This window comes from Megascapheus bottae, chromosome 28 (assembly GCF_031878675.1).
Source record: "Megascapheus bottae isolate mThoBot1 chromosome 28, mThoBot2.hap1, whole genome shotgun sequence".
Classification (NCBI taxonomy): domain Eukaryota; kingdom Metazoa; phylum Chordata; class Mammalia; order Rodentia; family Geomyidae; genus Megascapheus; species Megascapheus bottae.
In genome coordinates this window covers 11,466,383-11,488,885 of record NC_143536.1, presented here as the reverse complement: position 1 = coordinate 11,488,885, position 22,503 = coordinate 11,466,383, and the positions used below count along the sequence as shown (strand labels likewise).

General features: G+C 38.5%; 1 protein-coding gene and 1 long non-coding RNA gene across 4 annotated transcripts in view; one reads left to right on the top strand and one right to left on the bottom strand.

Annotated features, from left to right (window-relative positions):
- The window catches only part of Ttc28 (tetratricopeptide repeat domain 28), a 464,455-nt gene that overhangs the window by 86,177 nt on the left and 355,775 nt on the right, over nt 1-22,503 (top strand). The gene's annotated exons all lie outside the window — the stretch shown is intronic.
- LOC150045174 (uncharacterized) overlaps nt 1-22,503 on the bottom strand; it is an 85,935-nt gene that overhangs the window by 44,448 nt on the left and 18,984 nt on the right. The window contains exon 2 of one of the 3 annotated variants that reach the window (XR_016532972.1): nt 21,259-21,437. The exons of the other annotated variants lie outside the window; for them this stretch is intronic. This is a non-coding gene — a long non-coding RNA (uncharacterized LOC150045174). The remainder of the gene's footprint in view (nt 1-21,258; nt 21,438-22,503) is intronic. 3 annotated transcript variants of the gene reach the window in all.

The window sequence follows — 22,503 nt, the reverse complement described above, 5'->3', positions numbered from 1 at the left end:
AGTTACCTGTGGGTAAATACTGAGTGTCACTGCATGTGACACTCTTTGAGTCTATGAAGCAGTTAGTATAAGTATGGGGAGAGCTCTTCCTTGAAAATGCCCTTTCTCTTCTCTTGGATGCCTTGGTTAGGGAAAAAGTCTCTTAAGTATGCATACATACTTCTGACTCCCAGCATGCTTTTGAAAACCTTTCACACTGGGCCTGAGATAAAATTTAAAATTCCCCACATTTCCTTTGTCATTTGTGCAAGAACAAAGGTGGAAAATATAGCAAAGTAAACAGCATTTGCTGTATTTTTGGCTGTGGCCATGTGAGCAGTTCCTGACTGGGTAGGGTTTCATTGAGAAACCCCTGATGTTGGGAGAGGTGCCAGTTTCATGTTACCACCATTTGTTTATTTATTTTGATTGTGGGGCTTGAACTTTGGGCCTAGGTGCTGTCCCTGAGCTTTTCAGCTCAAGGCTACTACTCCTTGAGCCACAGCCTCACTTCCCATTTTCTAGTGGTTGATTGGAGATAAGAGTCTTATGGACTTTAGTGCCTGGGCTGGCTTTGAACCTTGTCAGATCTCTAGGATTACAGGTGTGAGCCACTGTGCCAGCTGTTTATTTTTTTGTTTGTTTGCTTGTTTGCTTTTTGCCTGTCTTGGGCTTGGGCTTAGGGCCTGAGAACTGTCCATGGGTTTTCTTAAGGCTAGTGCTCCACCCCTTGAGCAGCAGCACCACTTCTGGCTTTTTCTATGTATGTGGCACCAAGGAATTGAACCTGGGTCTTTGTGCATGCTAGGCAAGCACTCTACCACTAGGCCAAACTCCTGGCCCAGTTGTTTATTTTTTATTTTTTAATATATTTTTTATTGTAATTAATAGAAGGGTTACATGATATTTGCCAGATAAATGGTGCCTTAATTCCCACACATTGATACCCTTTCACATGTCATGGTCCCCATTTCCCTTCCCCCCCCCCACCCCTCATCTTGTTTTCCCCCATTCCCTATCCAATTTCAGATAACCAAATACAATTATATCCGATATATCAGATAACAAAGTGAGATAGTGCAACAATATGAGATAACCAAGGAACAGTAGAAGTGATGAGAGATAACATAGTACCTTAAGAACAACAATCATTAATTATATGGCTTATGTTTACATCATATTTTAAATGACAAGTTTAACAAACAATTGTTCAAGGAGGAAATCTCTAATTACATTCTCTGGGACTTAGTCTTTAGAACTTAATCAAAATTAGGCTAACGGTTTGTATGTCATAGAAACATATCAGTTTATGAAATAAAACATTATGATTATAGAGTTATAGGTTTTTTTGTCTACATAGTTATGTTTGTATTTCCATTGCCATGTCCATAGCTTTGGGTATGCAGTTATTGAGTCCTCGCTCTTTGTACACTTTGGATTTAATAACCGCATATTAAGGAAACCATGCGCCTTTTGATCCTTAGGTCTTGACTTGTCTCACTCAGCATGATTTGCTCTAGATTCATCCACTTCCCTGCGAATGCCATTATTTTATCTTGTCTGTTGGCTATGTAGAATTCCATTGTGTATATATACCACATTTTTTGTATCCATTCATATGTAGTAGGGCATCTGGATTGTTTCCATCGCCTGGCTATTGTGAATAGTGCAGAGATGAACATAGCTGAGCAGGTGTCTTTATGATACCCTGGGTCATGCTGTTCAGGATAGACGCCCAGAAATGGTATGGCGGGATCATAGGGAAGGTCTATTTTCAGTTCTTTAAGGAACCTCCACACTGCTTTCCAGAGTGGCTGAACTAGTTTACGATCCCACCAGCAGTGCAGTAAGGTTCCTTTTTCTCCGCAACCCCACCAGCAACTGTCATTGAGTTCAAAATCTTGGCCATTCTTGTTGGGGTAAGGTGGTATCTTAGGGTTGTTTTGATTTGCATTTCCTTTATGACCATAGATGATGAACATTTTCTCATATGTTTTTCTGCCATTTTAATCTCTTCTTCTGGTAGGTCTCTCTTTAGTTCCCTTGCCCATTTAGTGAATGGTTTATTGGGTTTTCGGGGGATTAATTTCTTGAGTTCCCTGTAGATACTGGCAGTTGTTTATTTTTTAACTGAAGGATTGGGTCAGTATTCTGTTCATCACAGATTGTCTCAGATGGAATGTGAATCCTTCTTTCCTCAAACTCTTTGCTACTCTGAAATTGAAGTCCAAGAGTTTTAAGTTAGACTGGGCCATCTCCCCACCCCCATATGCCAAACTAGGAGATGTGGTGAAAGGTAGAGAAAGGTAGCCATGGGAACTCAGGACTTGAGCACAATTTCAGCCATCTTCCAAGGAATAGATGATGGCCTCAGGTTAGAGAGAATTGAGACTGAGACATAAGAAAGGCAAACATAGTTAAAACAGTCCCAAGTCTGCCCAGAGCCAGTGGCTCACCTGTAATCCTAGCTACTCAGGAAGCTGAGGTCTGAGGATTGGGGTTCAAAGCCATCCTGGGCAGGAAAGTCCTTGAGATTCTTTCTTATTCTTAGTTTATTTTATTTTTTGCCAGTCCTGGGATTTGAACTTACGGCTCTGGGCACTGTCCTTAAGATTTCTGAAGGCTAGCTCTCTATCACTTTGAGCCACAGCATCACTTCCGGCTTTTTCTATGAATGTGGTACTGAGAAATTGAACTCAGTGCTTTGTGCATATTTTTTTTTTTTTTTTTTTGCCAGTCCTGGGCTTGAGCTCAGGGCCTGAGCACTGTCCTTGGACTTTCTCAAGGCTAGAGCTCTACCACTTGAGCCTCAGCACCACTTCCGGCTTTTTTTTTTTTCTATGTATGTGGTACCGAGGAATTGAACCCGGGTCTTCATGCATGCTAGGCAAGCACTTTAACCACTAGGCCAAACTCTCAGCCTGCTTTGTGCATATTAAGGAAGCACTCAATCGCTAGGTCACACTCCTGGCCCTCCGTGAGACTCTTATCTTCAATTCACTACTCAGAAAAAAACGGAAGTGGTGCAGTGGCGTAGGTGATAGAACACTAGTCTTGAGTACAAAGAGGCTCAGAGTCCTCAGATCCCAGCCTCCTGAGTAGCTAGGATTACAGGCGTGAGCCATGTGCCCAGCAGTTTTTCCATGTTCTATCAAGTTTAGCCTACACAGCAACAAAGTATAAAAACTTAAACACAAAAGGAGCTGTGTTTGTTATTAGGATATATTATTTCTAAAATGGGGAAATGACCTGATAAGTCATGATTGGTTACTTACATTCATCAGATAGTAGGTACCTTACTTCTCACACATTGATATCCCTTCTTACGTTTTTGTTCCTATTTCCTTCCCCTCACCCCCTCCCAATCATCTTGTTTTCCCCCCTTCCCTTTCTAATTCAAATAAACAAATGTATATACTGTATACCAGGTAGCAATCTCATATTTTTACTGTATTTGACTAAATTGTATCTTTTATGGTAATAATTGAATAATTATAAAGTCACATGAGTAACCACTAGAAACAGACGTGGCCCCAGGACTGGCTAAATAAATAAATATAAACAATTGTTTTAGGTATTGGAATTGTGGAAGTTTTATTATCTTATGCTGGTATTGTTCTTATGATCTTTGTGCCGTTAATAAAAATACATACAAAGTCTATTCAATAAGCATTAATCTTCTAGTTTTTATTAAAAATCTAAGTATGTATTTATATAGTGGAAAAGTCTAGGTCATGTGTTTTTATGTATGTATTTATTTGTATCAAAGAATTAAACTCAAATTCTTGGGGGGAAATTGAGTTCCCATTTTGCTCTGTGTCATAAAAAGAATATCTAAAAGTTGATATCCTCCTGCTTCAAAGTTGGTGCATACTTACATTAGCTTAGTATTGGGCAGGACAAGATAAGCAATGTGCCTTTTGTGTAAACAAAGATCTATAGACAGCCACAACAGCTTAAAATTTGTTCAATTATTTTTGAAAAAATGTTATCTATAAAAAGTTCATGGTGTGAATATGAATTATATAAATATTAGTTTTGCAGAAATATGCTATAAGTGCATCTGTATGAATAAAATTAAGAATTTTAAATAATGTTCCAATGACTTTTCTATGATATTTGAATTACACTTGTCATTTTATTATGAGTGTAATAAAAACAAACTACTTATAATGAAAAAAAAAGCTCAACCTTTTTTTTTTGTGGGTCATGGGGCTTCAACTCAGTCTGGGCACTGTGCTTGAGCTCTTCAGCTCAAGGCTACTGCCCTACCCTTGGGCCTGGGTATTGTCCCTGAGCTCTTCAGCTCAAGGATATGGCCCTACCTTTGAGCCAAGCCTCACTTCCCATTTTCTAGAGGTTAATTGAAGATAAGAGTCTTCGGTCCTTTTGTGCTCGGGCTGGCTTTGAACATTGATCCTTAGATCTCAGCTTCCTGAGTAGCTAGGATTATAGGCATGAGTCACTGTGCCCAGCAAGTTTAACCATTTTTATTTCTACATGGTAAAATTTTAAGTAATTAAAAAATTATCCTCTATTTTTGTAAATTCCAATTTTTATTTTTAATTCTATTTTTATAATGTTTAAGTAGTTATACAAAGGAGTTATCATTCAACAATGCATTTTGACCCAAATTCCAACTTTTTAAAATTATTATTTTTATTTTATTTTATTTTTTGCCAGTCCTGGGCCTTGAACTCAGGGCCTGATCCCTGTCCTTGGGCTTTCTCAAGGCTAGAGCTCTACCACTTGAGCCACAGCACCACTTCTGGCTTTTTTCTATGTATATGGTACCAAGGAATTGAACCCAGGTCTTTGTGAATGCTAGGCAAGCACTCTACCACTAGGCCAAGCTCCCAGCCCCCAAATTCCACCTTTTTTTTTTTTTTTGCCAGTCCTAGGGCTTGAACCCAGGGCCTGGCCACTGTCCTTGGACACATTTAGCTCAAGGCCAGTGCCCTGCCTCTTGAGCCACAGCACCATTTCTAGTTTTTCTGAGTATGTAGTACCGAGGAATTGCACCCAGGGCTTCATGCATGCTAGGCAAGCACTGTATCCCTAGGCTATGCTCCCAATCCCCCAAATTCCAACTTTTTAATACTAAGACACCTTAGTAATTTTTTTTTTTTTGCCAGTCCTGGGCTTGAGCTCAGGGCCTGAGCACTGTCCTTGGGCTTTCCTCAAGGCTAGTATTCTACCCTGAGCTACCACACCACTTCCAGCTTTTTTCTATGTATGTGGCACCAAGGAATCGAACCCAGGTCTTTGTGCATGCTAGGCAGGCACTCTACCACTAGGCCAAACTCCCAGCCCCAACACCTTAGTAATTTTATAATTACAAACTTGATAAGGCTATTTTTATTTTGGAGAAAAGTTTCATGTGCTATGAAATCAAGGCTGCTATTAAAACATTTATCTTTCAGTAGACTCTTTATGGGGGGAGAAGATTATGTCTCAAGGAGAAAAGGTCATGATGGTCTTCATATGAGTCTTACCTCTGTGTGAAGTTCAAAGAGGCTTGTGGACCATCCACTTGATCCCTTAGTTAAATGATGAGAGTCATTGGCTCAGAGAGTTCATACTATACTCCAATGTAAAAAAATCACTTCACAGAAAGCCAGCTATTTAAGTAAATCTGCCTGGCTTGCGTACTTATTAGAGAACACAATATTTATTACATAAACAGAGCTAGATTCTTTTTATACATGTCCCATGTGGTCTTTCCCTTCACAGCTGCCCTGTTGTTCTTATATGTCAGCCATCATCATGAATGTATGTGATAGCTGGGATGCAAGAAAAATAAGTGGCAGTTATGTAACAAGGAGGGGAAGAGGCAGAGCTTAAACTTAGTTCTGGAAGATTTCAGAGGACTTTCTTTGTCCACAGTACAGCCTGGTCTCCCCTGAAGACTTGGCTTTTTTTGCTCTCTATCTTACTCTGTTTGCTTTATATTTATACAATTTCTGTTTGTCACTCAGTTATTTCAACATCAGCAACTAAAAAGATACTGAAAAAAATGTACATATGAGTTGATTAGTTGTAATTATTATGAGATTTCAGGAATCCCTTCCCCCAACTTTTGGCGGTCTGCAAATGGTTAAACTTGATGAAATACTAATGAAGAATTACAGAGTTATTTGTTTGACTTTGCCACTTGGGACACTTGGCAAATGAGATAATTCATCTCACTGTGCAGCTAGTCTCATTTCTTAAAGAAAATTAATTAATGCAGTTTGTCTTCCTCCATATCTCTGATTATTGTCCTTCTATTACACCTCCAGTGTCTTGCTTTACTTTCTTCCCCCAAAAGAGTGGCTTTTCAAGCTTTCCTTGTTTCATTTAACGTTACAAGTAAAAACAGTTTTCCTTGTTATGAGCATGTATTTGTAATTTTAGTACACCTAAAATAAGACAAAGACAATTACATGATATTTCATAGGAAGAAAATTTCATACTGAAGAATCTCGAAGGCACCATTGCTTCTCTTAAAGTGACTCAATCAACATTCCTTGTCATTCATTGTCTTTATTTCTGTCTGTCTTTTTGGCAAAATAGGTTAATATTGTGTCTGTCTTACCAGAACAGCTCCTAACTTACATTTGTCAATAGCATAATTTTTCTCTTAATACCTTTACTCTTCTTATAATAATGCCCATGATTTTAGAACCATATTTTAGTGGTTTCTGAAGAACAGGGAGTTGTTTTCTGTAATTTTAACAATTACAACTAGAAATGCTATTTCTTTTCAGAAAATGGCTTATACAGTTTGTTCCTCTATGTCTTTGAATATATTTTTTGTCTATTTTCACAGTGTGGACTTCTCTTTTTAAAGGTAGAATGACTGTGGGCTCATTTTCTTTCTCTTTTAATATTCTTCTGAAAAGTAGGATTTCAGAAAATCTAGCTTTTAAATCACTTTTAACATTTTTTTTCCCATCACACAGACCTGGCAAGAAACAGTTTGAGAAGAATAAGATAGCTATCAATCATCTCCTATACCAATGTTGTATAAAAAATTTTAATCATGCCAGTGAGAACATGAAGAATTGGCATGAATATATTTAAGGCCAACTGCATGAGAAAAGATCTGGGTAAGAAAGGATGGAAGTGAAGTTAATTAGAAGTTAAATAAATCCCTCTTGCCTAGACCTCATGTTAAGGGAGCAGTTTGTACATGTATGTTAATATTTAAATACAGGCAATATAAAAATCACTGTTACAGGTTATTTTAGACTACATATACAATGTTGACCTCCCTGTAAATAAGCATGAAATGGTCTATTCAGTCTTGATTGAATGACCAGTGGAATAATGGTAGCATTTTATTTTTCCTGAGATTTTGTAGTCTGTTCTAATTTTCTCATCAGAATAGGTTTTAGAATTTTCAAGATTATCTCATTCATTTATAACTTTAAAAAATATTGGCTCCGTGTAGATTACATAAATATTATTCTATTATTTGCTATGATGATAGTTGATGTGTAGCAGCCAAAAGGATGGCAACTTTTAACTTTTTTTTTTTTTTTTGGCCAGTCCTGGGGCTTGAACTCAGGGTCTGAGCACTGTCATTGGACTTTCTCAAGGCTAGAGCTCTACCACTTAAGCCATAACACCATTTCCAGCCTTTTCTATGTATATGGTACCAAGGAATCAAACCTGGGTCTTGATGCATGCTAGGCAAGCACTCTTAGCGCTAGGCCAAACTCCTGGCCGGATGATAACTTTTAGAAGGAAATAACCCGTTATAATACCAAGGTATAAAATAGACAAGATGGTAAAAATATACTGGACTTTGAGGGTCTTCTAAGGGAGTAGGCTACAGATGTTTTTATTAGGGAGATTTACAGATACTGTGCTACTTTGGCATTCTTAGTGTCAAGCTGGGGAGACAGCATGTTGGAGAATTTTAGAGATAACTCAGAAGGGCTTTAGATATCAGAAAATGGTCTTGAGGTTGGTTGACTATTATTTTCATATTCTGCTTGCTTATTTCTCCTCTACTTTCCTTGGATCATTTCAGTGTAGATCTACACAGTTTTGCCATTCTAGGTTCTTCAGGGGTTGAATTTGTGGAAAATTTTTCCCTGTGTTCTGTTGTATTATGGAGACTTCCTTGGAAGAGGACCCAGGGTACACAGAAAGAAAAAAATAGTAGAGCTAGCACGTAAGTATAGGGGACATGTTTGAAGTTATATATCCCTGAGATCTTCAGGGAGGGCTCAAAGGAGTTCTAAATATGAAAAAATGAAAAAAATCACAGGGTTTTATGTTTATTCAAATAAGTTTGAGACTTTGAAGTAATGGAGATGACTGGCAAAGCTTTCAAAAAACAAGGATGGAAGGCTATTGTTTACTATACCTTACCAAATTGTCATGTGTACTATTGTCCCTTGGTCTCCATAGGAGACTGATTCCATGACCTGCTTCCTACCAATTTCCCTACCCCTACCAATAATCTTGTTCTTCCTCTTCCCTATTTCAAATAAACAAATAAACGTATATACAATATACCAGGTACCAAAGTCAGAAACAGTAACATGAGATAAATCATAAGGAGACTGATACTTTTGTTAGGAATTTAGGAATTTTTTTCTGCACTTTAGATTTAGTTATATAAACAAAATACCAAGGACTCATGTGAAGAATGATATCATTCATAGTTCTGTTAAGATTTTTATTATAATAGTGGACTTTTAATCATTCATTTATCTGGCTTAGGATTCTGCTTATACTGTGTATGTGTGTGTGGATCACTAAGTTTAGTTTAAGTCTTGGTTTCCCATGTGTACAATGGGAACTTTTCGCTTACTTATTTAAGGTATGTATTTCTATATGTGTCTTAGATATATTTAGTAAGTATATAATATGTATTTTGCCTAACTGTATGAGGCATGCTCTAGGCACTGGAAAGATAACTTTATGATACCCCATTCTGAAATTGCTCATTACAGATGGTGATCCTTGAATTGGGTAAAGTTCCAATCTGTCAGCTTCTTAAACTGGGGCTATTCTCCAAAGTAGGATTATGAGTTGTCATTTCTTCACTAAAACAAAATTAAGTCATCTTAAAAAGAAGCAAGGTTGTGTGGTTACAGCTGTGTTTGAGTTCTTAGCCACCCTTGTGGCTTGCAAATATATTGTTCACTTTGTAATTGTTGCATTTGGCACTGGAAAGATCTTGAGCACCCAAACTCCCACCCAAACTCTTTCCTCTACCATTTTTTAAGAATTGAGAGCTAAACAAGGTAACTGACTTGCTTTGAAGAGAGAGGGGGAAAGTAGAGAAGAAACTAGGGCTATTTGAAAAGCATAGTTGCTTCAAACATGGAGTTTGATAGTATATCTTTTCTCTTCTTGACTGTTTCTGATATTGCTTTGGGAATTTGATGGTTTGATGTTACAGAGCCCCAACATTCCATGTTATTTTGATAATTACCTCTAATGGTAATCATATTAGAAACATAAGTATGTTGCCACAAGGGATATTGGTGACCAACAAAACTCTCCAGATGAATTCTGTTTATGTAGTACAAAATAAATAGTAAGACTCTCTCTATAAAGTCACACAGTCTAAATCAACACTTAAACAATTCATAAAGGGAATGCTGTTCAAACCAGAAAGATGGAAGTGCTTTGGCAAAGTGGCATGTAACAAATAATTGTGTCTCACTGATTATTGAGATGGGAAAATATTTGTGGCTTTTCCCCCCTTCTGTTTGTTATCAAGGAGTCCCTCCCTAAGCACCCTATGTGAGGTAGGAGTTCCGCCACTCTTTGCACTTGGCTTTCTCTTTTTTATAGTACCATTATAGGCTGATAGGGCATACATACATACATGCATGATATAATATAATATAATATAATTAATGATTTACTTTGTTGCTGTTTTTTCTTATTAGAGTTTAAGTCTGATGAGAGCAGAAACTTTATCAGGTATGTGGTTGGTACTCAGAATTGCTTGTTTAAGAGTTTGGTCATTCTAGAATGAGTATGTCACCCCACAGTTTTGTTCTTAGATATGTGGCTAGAAGAAGTGAAAATAGGGGCTCAAATCCACAATAAATAGGCAGGAACAGCTTGAAGTCTGTTGTCAGTCAATGAATAAATGGCTATGTTAATTATGTCACATGCATGTGACGAAATATTACTAGCTGTAAAAAGGAATGAACTTTTGACATCTGTGCCAACACAGATGAACCTCAAATACACTACTGAGTAAGAGAAATCAGACACAAAAGGTCGTCATTTGTATGAAATGTCCAGAAAAAATGAGTTCTTGGAGACAGGACATGGGTTGATAGCTTTTAGGAGTATAGGAGAGAGTGAGGAGAGACTGTATAGCTGAGTGTGAATTTTCCTTTGGAGTGATAGAAATATTTCACAATTAAATGGAGCTGGTAGTTGTACAACACTTTGAATATACTGCCTGTCATAGAATTGTTTACTTTAAATTGTTCACTTTATATTACATGAATCAACTTTTTTTTTTGGTGCCAATACTGCCAGTTCTTAATCCTTGAGCTTTTTCTCTCAAGAATGGAGCTCTACCAATAAAGTCACAGCTCCACTTGCAGCTTTTTGGTGGTTAGTTGGAGATAAGAGTCCCACAGACTATTGCTTGAGCTGGCTTTGAACCAGGATCCTCAGATCTCAGCCTCCTGAGTAGCTAGGATTACAGGCACCCAACTCAATAACTTATTATTATTATTATTATTTATTATTGTTGGTTGTGGGGCTTGAACTCTGGGTCTGGGTGCTGTCCCTGATCTCTTCAGCTCAAGGCTACCACCCTACCCTTTGAGCCATAGCACCACTTCAGGTTTTTTGGTGGTTAATTGGAGATAAGAATTTCACGGACTTTAGTGCCTGGGCTGGCTTTGAACCGTGATCCTCAGATCTCAGCCCCCTGAGTAGTTAGGATTACAGGCATGACCCATTGCATCTGACTTAAATTATTATTATTTTTTGCCAGCCCTGGGGCTTGAACTCAGGGCCTGAGCACTGTCCTTGGGCTTTCTCAAAGCTAGAACCCTACCACTTGAGACACAGCACCACTTTGGGTTTTTCTATGTATGTGGTACTGAGGAATCGAACCCTGCTCTTCGTGCATGCTAGGCAAGCACTCTGTCACTTGGCCAAACTCCCGGCTTAAAATATTTTTTTAAATGCTTGATGAATATGATCATTTTGTTATAAGTGCATGGCATGGGTAGTTATTGTATATAAATGTAGCAGTTACTCTGTTATCTACACTATAGAATGGTAACAAGCATTGATTAGACTAACATATCTTTTAGTGTTAATTCTAATGTTAGGAGGAAAACCCTTGATGGACATGCAACACTCTTAGAAATAGTTCCCAAAGCATGATGTAGTTTGAGGGGACAAGAAGAGTAAGATTGTTGATGCATGTGACTGCTCTGTGCATATGATATTCACTTGTCAAATTCAGAAATGCTTATTTTTTGGCTCTTTCCTTCCCATGGGACTGACTGCCTGTGCGACAGAGCTCATTTTACCCATTCTGCCTTATTTTATCCAATTGTGGATCCCATATCAGAGCAGAAATCCATCCAGATTGAGGGTGCTGTAAAAACACTGAAGTGCCAAACCAACCTTTAATTGGCTAGAACTATCACTGCAGAATGACATGATCGTTCTTCCTAAGGGAATGAGGCGAGAACAATACCAAGAAATTAATCCAAATTCTATCTCAACATCATCAGTCTGCCCGTCCCATTGTCTCACTTAATTTCATTCCATTGATTGCTTGGGCTCCACGATGATTATCACAAGCTGACTTTATGCATTATGTTAATTAGAATCTAGATAAATGTGGACTACTGTAAATGATAATAAAATAACCAGACTTGCTGTTTTCCTACATAAGAGAATATTCTTGTTATGTTCTGTTACATATATTCTGTAAAGTCTACAAAGTGATTGTTAAAAAAAGTTTAAAAAAATTTACCTTTGTTCTCAAAATTTGCAGTTTTTATTCCCACGTGTTTAATTATTAGCAATATTTTTTATTACAGGCATCTCCGAAAATGAGGAGCCAACTAAGCAGTAAGCCCAGGATTATTCCCAAATGCATGTTCTAACTACTTTTATGGAAAAAAATAATGAACAACAAAAATATTTATGGTATGGCACCTGTCATATTAGTAGCAGGAATAAAAGTTAAAAAGAAGTATTTTGTTCTTTTAATAGTGCCCGTCTTGACTTTCCCCCCCCAGTACTGGGGCATGAACTCAGGGGTCTGGATACTGTCCCTTAGGTCTTTTGTTCAAGGCTAGTGCTCTATAGCTCCACTTCCAGCCTTTTGGTAGTTAATTGGAAATAAGTCTCATTGACTCCTGCCTAGGGTGGCTTTGAGTTGCAGTCCTTTAGGACTGAGCCTCCTTAGTAGCTATGATTACAGACATGAGCCACTAGTGCCTAGTTCAAAATAACTAGATTTTTATGTTGAACAAATTTTATAATACAGTTCACTATATAATAAAGAACTGTAGAACTGCAGCCAGCATGGTCATGTATATCTGAGGAAGGAGAATTGTGAGTTCAAGGCTAACTCTGGCTACAGAGTGAGTTTAAATCTAGCATGGGCTAATGTAGGAAGACTGCCTCAAAAAAAAAAAAAAGCAAAATAAAACAGAGGAACAGAGAGTACAAGGGACTGGAGTTTTAGAATCAATCTTCCATCTGTGCTATTTGCTGGCTGGAAACCTAATTTATCCTAAATAGTCCTTAGGCTTACTCATTTATAAAATGAGGATGATCAACTTCTTTGATATGATAAGCTCTTTAAAAGACAGGACTTGACTTATAGACAGAGGTGATTATTCTTTTATGTTCATGGTTTTGAAAATAGGGTGAGAAAATTTGTAAGATATATATTTTTTTCAGCAGTGAGCAGTTTACTATGTCTTTCCTTCTTAGTTGCTTTCTCACTCACTTCAGGCTTATTTGATAGAAACTCTTAAAAAGCCTCTTAATGAGATGCCCTTCCTCCCCACCAGCTTCAGGAACCCCAGCTTTTAACTTGTTCTTATGTATGTATGTAAATGAAGCGTTGAAGAACCCTAAACGGGATGTAAATAAAACATTGGTTTACAATCATCAGATTGTTAGTATGCTAGAGAAACGTGCCAGACTGCTTTTGACAGAACTGCAATGAAATCTTTTTAAGCAGCATGCCAAATACTAATTAATTTTCTGAACATTTCAAGATTCCTACTTAGTTTGTATTCCTGAATCTGTACAGTCTGTGACCTGAGATGAGTGCCAGAAAGTAGATGGTGAGGTCTCAAGTGCAAAATTCCAATTTTAAGGCAAGATAGTTGGCATAGGATCTATGCATAGCTTAGTTACAAGAAACGAGTGGCTGAGAAACAAGAGAAAGAGCAAATTGTCGGAAAGTGTTAGTGAAAATCTCCCTAACTCTCATTAAACCAATGCTTTTAGAATGAATGCTTGTAGCAGCACTCTGGTTTCTCATATAGAGCCATTGTAAGCTTGCTGTGGTAATCATTGTGACTGACAGTAAAATCTGCATATTGATAATCCCCATTTGGCTTTTGCCTCATCTTCTGTGAAGGGAGCTTGCTGCTTGTCCTTTCTCTCCTGGGGTGGGGCGGGAGAAGATGCTCAGTCTGATGGGTAAAAATGGCATTTCTTTATGGTGTTTTTATTTTTTGTATTACTCAATAAGCCTTTTAAAATTAGGAATGATCTGTTTTTTTTACTGTAGACATGGGAATAAAGGGAAGAGAGGGGTAAGACAAGGAATCAGAATAGGTGTGGAGAAAAGTAATGCAAGAGATAAGTTGAGAATGTGGGGCAGGATGTGGGATTTAGGGATGGAGAAATGGGGAGAGAAAACAGAAAATTGTTTTGAGTTTGGTGTCAGTGAGCATTTACACATTTTGGTTTATTTTCTCTTTGAGATTTTGATCACCTATTATTGTCCATTAAAATGTTTATTAATTATGAGGTACCATACTCAGCTCAGTAACAGTGACTTCTTAATATCAAATACTAGTCTTGATTCAAAATTCTAATTATCTCAGACATATTTGTCAGTTATCTACTGTTACAATTATGCAGTAGAACACTCAACCTAAAAACCAAAACAATATATAGTAGATGAGAGTAAATAAGGAAGAAGTGGTGCTGTGGCTCAAAATGGTACAGTACCGACCGTCCTTGAGCTGAAGAGCTCAGGGACAGTGCCCAGGCCCTAAGTTCAAGCCCAACACTGAGAGAGAGAGAGAGGGGGGGGGGGCGGAATCTGGACCCATTGGGTGGTTTTATCATTCGAAATAGGGTTTAGAGGGACTCATGCCTACATCTTTGATCTGTGGACTAGGCGGTGGTGTGGGTCTTGGTTGGAATTTCATATGTCTGGTGCTTCAGTTGGACTGAGTTGATTTTGCCTCCTCTGGTAAGCAATCTAGCTTAATTTAGTTTAGCATAGAAATTATTTTTCCTCAGAATTCTTAAGGAATTGATTTATCTTTTTACAATTTTCACTGTGCAGTTGAGAAGTCTGGTACTGTTTTGATTCCTAATACTTTGTAAGTTGAATTCCCTTCTTTCTCTCAAGAAACTTATACGATATCTTTTTTTTAATTTATTTTTTATTGTAATTAGTAATATGATATCTTTTTTATTCTTAGCCTCCTGTGAATTCATGAAAATTTAATATGAATCTGTGTTGGTTCTGTGTTCCGGCATTTTTTTTTCCCTTTTTTTTGCTGGTCCTGAGGCTTGAACTCGGCCTGGGCTCTGTCCCTGAGCCTCTCTATGCTCAAGGCTAGCACTCTACCACTTGAGCCATAGCACCAATTCTGGCTTTTTCTATTTATGTAGTATTGAGGAATTGAACCCAGGGCTTTGTGCATGCTAAGCAAGCACTCTATTGCTAAGCCACATTCCCTGCACAGATCTTCAGGGAAAATTTCAAAGTGTCTCTAGGTGAACTATGATAGTTTGCTTTTTACTATTTTTTCCTACCCGTCTTCTTAGAACTTCTTTCTTTCTTTCTTTCTTTCTTTCTTTCTTTCTTTCTTTCTTTCTTTCTTTCTTTCTTCCTTTCTTCCTTCCTTCCTTCCTTCCTTCCTTCCTTCCTTCCTGCATTCTTTCTTTTTCTTTCTTTCCCTCCCTCCCTCCCTCCCTCCCTCCCTCCCTCCCCCCCCCCCCCCTCTCTCTCTCTCTCTCTCTCTCTCTCCTTCCTTCTTTCCTTCCTTCCTTTTTCCTTTTTTTGCCAGGTTGAAATCAGGGCCTGGACACTCTCCCTTACCTTCTTTACTCAAGGCTGGTTGTGTCCTATTTGAGCCATACCTCCACTTCTGGCTTTTTCCTGGTTAACTGGAGATAAGAGATTTGTCTGTCTGAGGATGGCTTCAAATTGCAATCGTTTGATCTCAGCCTCCTGAGTAATCAGGATTACAGGTGTAAGCCACAAGCACTGGGCTTATTAGAATTTATGTTCCCATGATTCTAGACTCTTGAACCTGTTTTTAGTTTCCTTTCTCCTTCACCTTGCCCAATTTTATGTCTTTATCATTTTTTTCTTCTGTTTTGGGAATTTTTCTAAGCCTTGTTATAAAATCTACTATTGTATGTTTTCATTTCTTCTATCATATTCTTAATTTCAAAAAGTCATTTTGTTTTATTTGTTTGAGATTTAATTTACCTGCCATAAAATTCACCATTAAAAAATGTACAGCTAAGTGGTTTTTAGTATATTCACTAAGTTGCGCAGCTACCACCACTACTGAATCTGGAACAATTCCATCATCCCCAAGAGGAAGTCCCACCCATTAGTCATATCCATTCCCCTGAGCTCCTGGGGTAGCCAAGAGTTGGAGTTACTAATATATTTTGCAGATTAGAACTAGTTTACTTTCTGCCTATGTGGATTTGCATATAAATGGAACCATAAAGTATGTGGTCTTTTATATGGTGTTTCTTTCGTTGAGTGTAATGTTTTGAACATGAATCCATGTTTAGTTATGTGTCTTCTGTTGTTTTTTTGAGGGTTCGTTTTAAGTACATCCTGTTTTTGTTTCATTGGAGTATTACTCTTTTATTATCCTTGAAAGTTTTAATCATATCTGTGTATATGCTCTGTTTTACTCATGGGTTTTGCTTGCTGCCTTTTATATTAGATCTTTTTCAGAAAGTGTTTACCTTCTATATTTTTTCTACTTATGTTTAAAAGTGAGGAGCAGTGAAACTTACTCCAAGTTCTTAGAAAAAGGGGAAGACTTGTTGACTGGTCCCTCTCACTGTGTGCTGACTGAGCTGTTGCCCTCAGAGAATGTCCCTCCCTCACTATTTTTGCCACTCCCTCTCTACTTGAACCATCTCCTGGTCTAGGGACTTTGTGTTCCTTTCTCCAGCCATCTGTTGCAGAGGGAAGAGTTGTCTTCTGGGAGTATAACGGCTTCCAACTTGTCTTCCTGTGTCTAGCCTTGTCTTCATCTCAGTCAATCTCAGGTACATGGCTTGCCCCTTCTTGAGCCTATAGGAATCCACAGGTAAACTGATTTGCTTCTCAGCTTTCCTCCCTGGCTTCACTTTTGCCTCTGTTAAGTCAGTTACTGCTTGTCTATGTGCTGTTCATTTTGAATTTTTCTTTTACAGGTTTTGCATTCTCATCTTTTTTCTGCATGAATTTTAACTCCTATAAAACAATTTAAGCATTTTCTATGTATGTGATACCAAGGACTCAAACTCAGGGTTTCATGCATACTAGGCAAGAACTCTACCACTAAGCCAAACTCCTGGCCCTTACCCTATCTTTAATCTCTTGCTTTCAAGTTCTTTACCTTTTCATTGTGTCTCTGAGCTTTTGTGTTCAAGTCTAGCGCTCTACCACTTTGAGCCACAGCCCAGTTTCTGGATTTTTGGTAGTTAATTAAGGATAAGAGTCACATGGACTTTCTTGTTTGGGCTGGCTTTGAACTGCAGTTCTCAAATTTCAGCCTCCTGAGTAGCTAGGATTACAGTTGTACACCACTAACACCCAGCCTGAAGTTGATACAAATTTTAAAGTAGTTTGTTCTTATTTCATGGTTGCAATTTACCTTTTGATATCCTGGAGGGGACACACATGTGTGTGCACATATGTGCTTGAGTGCAGGTGTGTGCGCGCGCATGTGCACGCGCGCACACACACACACACACACACACACACAATTTTCTTTTTGTCATAATGTAATCTACACAAAAGCATCAAAAATAGGTTGCATTATTTTGTGATTTACCAGTAAGCAAATATCTGAAACTACCACCCAGCACAATAATAGAAAGCAATTCTCTTTTTGTCTCCTTTTGGCCTTCAGCTCCCAAAGGACTCTTTACTTGCAGCTTGAGGATTATACCCTGCTGATTGTTTAGTCATCATTATTTATTAGAAAGAGGATAGCTCCCTAAATAAGTATCATTGCACTTTTTTTAATGATAAAGACATCAGGAAGAAAATCATTCAGGGTGGAAAATTAGAAATTGAAAGGTAGATATGCTATCAGATATAAATGAATAGAATCATAGATAGAAATAAATGCTGTTTGTGTTTCTTTGGTTAGTATGTGATTGTATTTGGTGATTTATCTATAGAGATAGAGTAGCATCTTTGATGCTACTTTGTGCCATTCATTTTTCAATCAACTACACATCATTTATTAAGCACTGAAGATTCAGAGTTGTACTGACACATTCACTCCACTTCAGATGCTCAACAGTATTCTCTTGCTTCGAATGGGCCTTTTGTAAAAGGCATATCTTAATAAAGGTCAGAACTTGAAACATGTTTTTATCTGAGCAATCTGAGACTGGCCTGACAAAAGATTGGAAAATTATGTTAATATTTCCAGTATTCTTTCTGGTGTTATATAGAAATCATACTTCACTGATTCCAAGTCTGAGTGGATTAGAGAAAAATCTTAAACCTGGGAAGATTAATTCAAATCCTGTATTAATCTATTTGATTACTTCACAGTATGTCTGGGTAATTTGTAATTAGTGACAAGCATTTAGAGTTCACCAATAATCTTGTTTGGGTGATTGCTCCCTTGTTCTGACCTTCCATAGTCCCTGTTGTTTCCAGGTGATAAATGAGTACCTTAGTTTTCTACTGTTCAGAACAATGCTGTTTCTTCACCAAATGGTATAATATCTTTCCAGTTTGTGTTAAGCATGCATTCGCCCCCTAGGTCTTTTCTTTTGTCACAGATTTTTCTAGGTAAGCATATCATTATTTCTTAGGACTGTAGCTGTCGCATTTCAACCTGGATTAGATTCTGTTATGCTAGGATTTTGCTTTTCTGCATCACTAATCAAATAGCTTATAATAATACTTTGTCTTTTGATGTGAATAGAAGAGTGAAGTACTTACTAGAAGTTCCAGCACATAATTATCTGTCCCATAAAGGTATGACATAGAAGGAGAGTCTCTTTTTGGGACAAGAATTATGTTGCATACTGTTATAAATTTTCCTTTTCTTTTCTTGCCTTTTTTTTTTTTTGCCAGTACTGGCCTTGAGATCAGGGCCTGAGCACTGTCCTTGGGCTTCCCTTAAGGCTAGAATTCTACCCTGAGCCACCTCACCACTTCTGGCTTTTTCTATGTATGTGGTACGGAGGAATCGAACCTGGGTCGTTATGCATGTTAGGCAGACACTCTACCACTAGGCCAAACTCCCGGTCCCTTTTCTTCTTTTTTTTTGTCAGTTGAGGGACTTGAACTCTAGGCCTGGGCACTGTCCCTGAGCTCTTTAGCTCAAGGCTACTGCCCTACCCTTTGAGCCCAGCTCCACTTCCTGTTTTCTCGAGTTTAATTGGAGATGAGTCTTAGGTCCTTTTGGCCTGGGCTGGCTTTGAACCTTGATCCTCAGATCTCAGCCTCCTGAGTAGCTAGGATTACAGGCATGAGCCACCACGCCCATCTTACTGTTACAAATTTCTAAAGGCAAAAAGAACACTGCTAGAATTACTATGTATTCATATAAGTTCAACTTAACAAGCCTTGGATCAAAGGACAGAATTGAAAGACCTGTCCATTTCTTTGGTTGATAAAAGAAGATGACTTCTCTCATTCTATTGTATGTGGAATTCATGTTTGGAGAGAGTAATTTCTTTTTTTTTTTTTTGCCAGTCCTGGGCTTGAGCTCAGGGCCTGAGCACTGTCCTTGGACTTTCTCAAGGCTAGAGCTCTACCACTTGAGCCTCAGCATCACTTCTGGCTTTGTTCTATGTATGTGGTACCGAGGAATCGAACCCGGGTCTTCATGCATGCTAGGCAAGCACTTTAACCACTAGGCCAAACTCCCGGCCCTGGAGAGAGTAATTTCTATAGTAAGCTTTTAAGATAGGTTTGATTTGTGGAGCATATTTTGGTTTCTCTGTTGGTCCTCAGAACCTGTAGCCCTCAGGCTAAAATGGAAAAATCTGTTCCTGTCATTTTTATGTTTTAAATCTAACCCCTCAGCATCCCTTCTCTTGTTCTTTCCCTGCTAAGACCTCCTCCTTTTATATCTCTACTTACTGAATTTTGCTTTTTCACATGACTGTTTTACATTCTAACCTTCCAGTTTCTCTCTTGCAAATGTACCTTTTCTTTGTTGTATTTCTTTAGGGGAAATATAAAATTTTATTACTTCATTGACAATTCATGTGTTCAGTTGATGCAATTATATTTGAGAGCTGGTAAAAATGGTGTTACATTTTTAAGATAGTATTTTAGAGGCTATATCTAAATATCTAAAGCTGTGAGACTGATTCATACGGTAGCACTTTTGGGCATTGTTTTCACATTTGGGATGATATGTGTTTTTCTGGAGCTCATGAGTTATAATACTTTTAAATTACACAGCATAGCTTTTTATTATTTTACTTTATTGAGTTTGCTTATGTATTAGCCAGGACTCTAGCTGGCCTAAGCAAAATGTTGTATTATGAACAAACACTGGTGTCTCGTGGGTGTGAATGGTAAGATATCAAGGTAGGCATATGAAAGAATAAAATAGAAAGCCACATGGAACCCAGCAGCCACCTGTCATTCTTTCTGTCTAAGGCCACATGATCTCTGTGTTAGTTTCCTATTGCTTCTCTAATGATTTATGAGATACTTAGTGGCTTAGACAATACAGGTTTATGCTCATAAAGATATTGTGGCTCAGAGATACAAAATCAGTTTCTGTAGGCTAAAATCAAGATGCCTCCTCAGGGCTGCGTTCCTCTGGAGGACCTGGGCGGGGAGGGGGGGGGAATTGTAACCTTTATCATCTTCCAAAGCTATGTTTTAATGGAACAATGCTGATATAAAAAAATCCTGAAGCCAGGCACCAGTGGCTGACGCTTGTAATCCTAGCTACTCACAGGCTGAGATCTGAGGATTGAGGTTTAAAGCCAGCCTGGGCATGAATGTCCATGAGATTCTTCTCTCCAGTTAACTAACAGAAAACTGGAAGTGGTGCTGAGGCTCAAGTGGTAGAGCGCTAGCCTTGAGCTGAAGAGTTCAGGGATAGCACCCGAGCCCAGAGTTCAAGCCCCATGATTGACAAACAAGGAAAAAAAACATCTGAAATAAGAACATTGTATTCTGCTCTAAAACATGAGTGACCATACCTTGGTAACATAAACTCAACTAACCCAAAAGGATATGGGCTCCTGAAGGACATGGTCTCTATGTGAAGAGATTACACAAGTTTTCTGTAGCCCCTAAATAAATCATATGGGACCATCATAGAGGCTGCCATAGAGTTGAGGAAATCTTCCACAGGATTCAGTTGTTTTCTCAAAAAAGCAAGGGAGGGCCAAGAGTTTGGCCTAGTGGTAGAGTGCTTGCCTAGCATGCACGAAGACCCAGGTTCGATTCCTTGGTACCACATACATAGAAAAAAGCCAGAAATGGTGCTGAGGCTCAAGTAGTAGAGCTCTAGCCTTGAGAAAAAGAACCCAAGGACAGTGCTCAGGCCCTGAGTCCATGCTTAGGACTAGAAAAAAAAAAAAAAAACCAAGGGAACTTCCTACAAGATTCAGGTGTCATCTCATTCCTAGCCTTAAGGTGACAGAGGCCAGAGGGGTGTCAGGCCTGTCATATGTGTCATACACTGATGCTGCTAATAAAAGGTTGTCAAAAGGGAGTAAAAATAGCTCAGTGCCCTTTTGGCTTCCTGATGCTCATTTCATCTCTCCACAGTCATTCTGTTATAATCAGTGGAATTCAAATTCAGCCTCTCTGAGAGCCCCAGGTCACCTTTTCCTTACCTTTCTCAGCTTCTAGGGTGAATGTTTCTTTCCTTCCTTGAATTACAATCCTTTCTGCTCCTTCCAAGCAGCATGGCGTTATGATGCTTTCCCGTTCTACAGTGAACCTCTGTCTCCTTCTTAGAAGGGCGGGTAGGGTAGATTTAGGACTTCTATGTAGATAATCTTGAATGTTCCCCCTTTCAGGAGCAAAAAGAAAAAGGAAAAGAATCTTTTTTCCACTTAGGATCTCATCCACGGATTGTAAGGAGTAGGGCCTGGGTATTTTTATGATCATAATTCAGTTTACCAGTCTCTTTCTTCTCCCCTGTCCACAGTTATTCAGGCCTCTCTTTTTCTCTGAGGAACAACTTTCTCTATTTTTATACAGCTATCAAGAATATTGTACAGGAGAAAGGTTTCCTCAACCCTCCTAGGGCTCCTGGGTAGGTCTGAAATTAAACTGGTAAAGATAGAATAACAGATGAGAAGCTCAAAAATTATTTCAGCAAATGTTTACATATCATGTGAGTATTTAAAAATGAAGACCCAGGGACAATTATTTGTTTGTATTCTTATGTTGGATGAAGAACAAACAGCCATGGAGAAATGTATTTGGACAAGAAAGACATGTTCTATCAGTAATAATAGATTTGGTTGCAAGGGACCAGTACAGCCTGCCTGTTCTCTTTAGCCTCTGCCTGCTGCCTTCTTTTTTCATGGGTATAGAGCAGGACTCCTTCTGGGAGGTGGGTCTCCTGATGTACTTTCAGACAAGATAGGTCATGGGATTTCTTTAAGGCCATCCCATATATAGGAATGCAGGGGAGGAAATGGAGCTGTGGCTCAAATGGTAGAGTGCCAGCCTTGAACAAAAAACCCAAGTGATAGCATGAGGTGTGTGTACATGTGTGCGCATGTGTATTACCCCCTCTCCACATACACACAGCAAAGGCAAGGCTAGAGTAATTCTTTTGTGTGTGACTGACTTTGAGTGTTCTTATTTCTGTAACTGCTATGGAAGAGGAATTCTGCTTTCTATTTCTTGTCTTGGGAAGAAGAGAAAGCAAGAGAAAGAAAAGGGCAGGGAGCTGTCAGACCCTGTTCTTGGACTGGGAGTGTGGCCTAGTGGTAGAGTACTTGCTTCGCATGCACAAAACCCTGGGATGGATTCCTTATTACCACATACACAGAAAAAGCCAGAAGTGGCCCTGTGGCTCAAGTGGCAGAGTGCTAGCCTTGAGCAAAAAGTGTTCAAGGACAGTC